The following is a 4,808-nucleotide window of genomic DNA, read 5'->3' as shown; positions in this document are numbered from 1 at the left end:
TATATATATATATATATATATATATATATATATATATATATATATTCATATGTGTATATATATATATTAGGGCATTAACAGAGTACTCGAGTAATCTATATATATATATATATATTCATATGTGTATATATATATATTAGGGCATTAACAGAGTACTCGAGTAATCTACAAAGTACACATCGATTGCTAGGACATCTATCGAGGTTAAAAATGTTACGTCGAGTATCCGTAGTGACGTCATATTATGTGACCACCGTATGATCGTAGGGGGCGGTGTTGCACTGTTGCAGATCACAGAGTATGGTGTAACACCGGGTCCAATCCACCAGAACCAGTTTCGATTTAAGTTTTGTTTTTGACGTGCTGCATGTTTCTTCACGTTTGCAGTTTAATAATAATAACTAATAGTTTAGTTTTTCCTGTGACTTATTTGCAGTATGATAAATGGTAGGAGCATAATATACTGTTTGTTTAAATATGCATTTTTTTCCTATTACGTTTAGGTTTAATTAGTTATTTGCGGCTCATGGAAAGTGATATGTTACTGTAATCGACAATATATATAAAAAAAAAAACCATTACTATAGCATTCAATAAGGGTACAAAATAAAGCACCGGTACCATCCATCCATCCATTATCTTTACCCGCTTATTCCATTTTGGGTCACGGGGGTCGCTGGTGCCCATGTCCAGCAATCACTGTGCGAGGGGCGGGGTACACCCTGGATGGGTCGCAAGTCCATCACAGGGCCACATAGAGACAAACAACCATTCACGCTCTCACTCACACCTAGGGACAATTTAGAGTTACCAATCAGCCTAACATGCATGTTTTTGGTCTGTGGGAGGAAACCGGAGCACCCGGAGAAAACCCACGCATGCACGGAGAGAACATGCAAACTCCACCCAGAAAGGACCCTGGACCGGGGTTTGAACCAAGGACCTGCTCACTGAGAGGCAGCAGCTCTACCAGTTGTGCCACCGTGCTGCCCAGCACCGGTACCAAAAAGTGAAAAAGAAATATAACATTTACAAGGTCCAAAAGAAATACTGTAAACAACAACATGGTAGAATATTGATCTCTCTTGTAAATGAGTCCTCGAGGCTCAATGGGATTTACCTGTCTAAATAAAGGTTGAATGAAAAAGAACATAACGGCACAAGTAGGATGAATTAATACTTATTTATACTAATTCATCCTACTTGCACCATTATTTTCTACCATGTTGCCATTTACTATTGTTCTTTTGGACCGTGTAAATATTATATTTATTTTTCACTTTTTGGTACTTTATATTGTACCCTTATTGCATGCTACAGTATTTCGTATTTCTTGTTTTGTTTTTTTTTATTGGCGAGTCATATCGGTTCTTCTCATCCTGAACATTTCATTGCACTGTTGACCTTGTGTTAACCTGCATAAGACAAATAAACAACATAACAATATGACAGCCTGTGAGTGAATTTGGAGTGTGTGTAAGTATTGTAGGACTTTCAAATCAAAAGTAAAGCCTCATGTCCCTGGTGCAACTCTGGCTCCAAAAATACAACATGGCGGCTCCTAAACATTTTGCCTTCAGTTTTGTAAACTGGAGGTTACTGGAGTTGCTTCATTTGTCTTTATTTGAGCCGACGGTTTGAACAAAGCTAAGGTGGAGCACGGCACAGTGAGTGTTAGATGAGCAGAGTGGGCAGAGTCAGTGAGCTGGGTCATTCCGTTTGTTCACACAGAGATCCCATGACTAACAGCTCCGTCAGAGCTTAAGAGTCAGCCGAAGGCAGGAATGTATCGCCTGTTTCTCAGGTACCAGCCACCAACATTCAACATTTCCAAACACAAAACCTCACATTTTCCTTTTAGCTTGAAGAAAGAGATAGTCCGTTTGGAATAAATGGATTTGTTCTTATATTTTTCTTAAATGGAAATTATTTGTGTTCAAATTTTTAATAGCAGTATTACCACAGTCATATCAAACACTGAAGTTTGTTGTTTGTGAGGGATTTATATAACACACACTCTCTTTACATTAACTCTCTTCAACACATCCTTTTTGCTTTTCAAACCCCACCATTTTCTTGGGTAACTAAGCACTCAAGCCCAAACCTGCACTGTCTTATTCATTCTCTCCTCCTGACTCTGCTTTCTCCTTCCCCACCCCCACGTCTACTGTCATTTCAAATGTCTGCTTCTGTCTGCTGGCCAGCTGGTATAAATGGCCCTGTTATTGTGATCCTGCTAATTACATTCAAACTAAACATATTTGCCAACTCTATTGTTTACTTTCAAGGATGCAATAAGAAACTGCTGAGTCAAGAAATTAAGAAATGTCTTTGAAAGCTGGCAAGCATTTCTTTAAAATAAAATCTTATCTATATATTGCACTTCTGTTTATGGAAGTTTAACTTCTACAGAACAAATCATTTATAATGTCTTCTTAACAGTATATTAAAATTTACCAGGTATATAAAATCCCAGGGTGATGTAAATCTTTTTTCTTAAAAAGGTTTTAATTAAAGAAATTAAAAGCAATGAATTTTGTTCATTACATTATTATACAGTGACAGGGAGTGGTGGTGCAGAGGTTAGAGAAGGTGGACCTGTGATCGGAAGATCTGTGGTTCAACTCCTGGTACCAACAAAATCAAAAATGTGGGTGGAATAGGTGAGGCACCCACACCTGGGGTACACACCTGCCTCCACCCTCATTTGCCCCACTCTGTGCCCTTGAGCAAGGCCCTTAACCCCCACCATCTGCTCTACCTGGCGCCCTAGATAGCAGCTCTCTGCTCCACACAGAGGGCTGTGGTAGCTCGGTGATGTGTGGTTGTGTCAGGAAGGGCATCCGGCGTAAAAATAACTGGCAAGACTTTGTGCACGTTAGTTTGCTGTGTTGACCCCTGAAGAAGGGAGCAGCCGAAAGAAAAATATATATACATTCAGTACTATACTATTCAATCTATTATTGCTATACCCTTACTCAAGTTTTTAATTATAAAGTGTGTTATTTACAGCTCTAAAATTTACACCAAAACTAAACAAAACTTAGTATTATATTGTTATATAATTATATTATTATTATTATTATTTTGGCTACTGCTCCCTTCTTCTGGGGTCGCCACAGTGAACTAACTCACACGAAGACTTGGCAACTGTTTTTACACCGGATGCCCTTCCAGACAAACAGACCACCGAGCTACCACAGCCCTCTGTGTGGAGCAGAGAGCTGCTATCTAGGGGGCCCGGGGGAGGAGATGGTGGGGGTTAAGGGCCTTGCTCAAGGGCCCAGAGTGGAGCAAATGAGGGAGGAGGCAGGTGTGGGTGCTTCACCTTTCTCACCCACATTCTGATGTTGTTGATCTGGGGAGTTGAATCAACGACCTTCTGATCACAGGCCCACTTTCTCTAACCTCTGCTCCACCAATTATATGCAATTAAATACTTTAATTATACAGTATACAATTTATATATATATATATATATATTATATATATATATAATACATTAATATAACTTTGTATTATTGCAATCAGTAGGTTAATTTCTTATACTACTGATCTGAAAATCATTGAAACAAATTTAATAAAAATGTATTTTAACTTCCTAAACACATCAGCACCTGATAGTGTTGCATTTGAAAGTCAACATACTACAATATATTCTAATAATCTGCAATATGCAAAGTTAATTATGTGTAATTAGCTGCTAATTGTTGGCAAATAAAAGATAAATGACAATAAGCAGTCACATCCTTCGCGATGAACGATAGGGTTTAGTCAACAATAATTTTCTTCTAAACTCTGGCTAACCAAAAACTAAATCCGGAAAATGGCTAAAGTAGTCTCTGTGACGTGTTAACTCGCAATTAAACACTTAAATAGTTTAATTTTGTTGCACTTCACCCTCAGATATTAACTTTTTTTAACCATACTCGAGTAATATGTCAGTAAAACTGTTTCCAGTCGAGGTAAGCTAGCGCTAAAGTCACCCAGGACTAAGCAGCTCGTCGTTAAAAAGCCTGTTATAACCACCAAAAACTATTTTTTCCCACGTTATAAAAGCTTTATATGAATATTAAACGTGTATCGAGTGTTTAGCTGTGAAATGTTCCGTCGTGTCTACAAACAGCCTGCTGCTGTGTGCGGAGCTAACCGAGGCTGAAACGGAGCACTTCCGGTTTTCTCTTACCTTCCGTCTCTTGTCTTCTGCCGACACACTGAGGAATGAAATGTCTGAGAAATATCACCAAATGTCGCCTGTGTTCATTCCACGGTCTGCTGGGAAGCAGCTAGTATGAGTGAGCCAAAGCGCAGGGAAGAAGTCCAAATGTGGAGCTGCTGACTCCACCCCGGGCCACCTTCCACCGCCCTGCTCGCTTTTCATGTCCTCAGGCGATGCTTTGATTTCACTCACTGAGAAATCTCTGAAGATGAGGCTGTTTTCAGGAACTCACTCAGCTCAAACGAATTAATGCGTAGTCATTGCAAAAGTCTTTCTCATGGTGTTTAAGAGGAAATAAACAAGTCGCAATGGAATCAATTCATTTTTTCATGCCCTCCGGGACAGGGGCGATTCTAGAATATGCCCTTTACGAATGCTTTGCCCCCGGTGCTGAAAAGTGTTGCCAGATAGAGTTGAGGTTTTCCAGCCCCAAAATCAGTTAAAAACCGCCCCATCACACAAAAATCCGCCTAATATTATATTGTTATATTTACTGTTTGAACACTAATGCACATCAGTACAAGGCAAGGTAATTTAACACTAAGTGGCAAAACTCAACAATTCTAACAAAATCTGCCTAGAGTTGTTC

The 4,808-nt window shown here is 39.2% G+C and overlaps 1 protein-coding gene across 1 annotated transcript in view; it reads right to left on the bottom strand.

The window, feature by feature from the left end:
- Positions 1-4,381, bottom strand: part of LOC119424336 (CD151 antigen) — a 45,196-nt gene extending 40,815 nt beyond the window's left edge. Inside the window, exon 1 of the mRNA XM_037691805.1 lies at positions 4,187-4,381. The gene's annotated coding sequence lies outside the window, so the exon portion shown is untranslated. The remainder of the gene's footprint in view (positions 1-4,186) is intronic.
- Positions 4,382-4,808: the final 427 nt, after the last annotated feature.

The sequence above is a fragment of the Nematolebias whitei genome, chromosome 2, assembly GCF_014905685.2.
Source record: "Nematolebias whitei isolate Nwh7 chromosome 2, NemWhi1, whole genome shotgun sequence".
NCBI lineage: Eukaryota > Metazoa > Chordata > Actinopteri > Cyprinodontiformes > Rivulidae > Nematolebias > Nematolebias whitei.
This window is presented reverse-complemented; position numbering and strand designations above follow the sequence as displayed.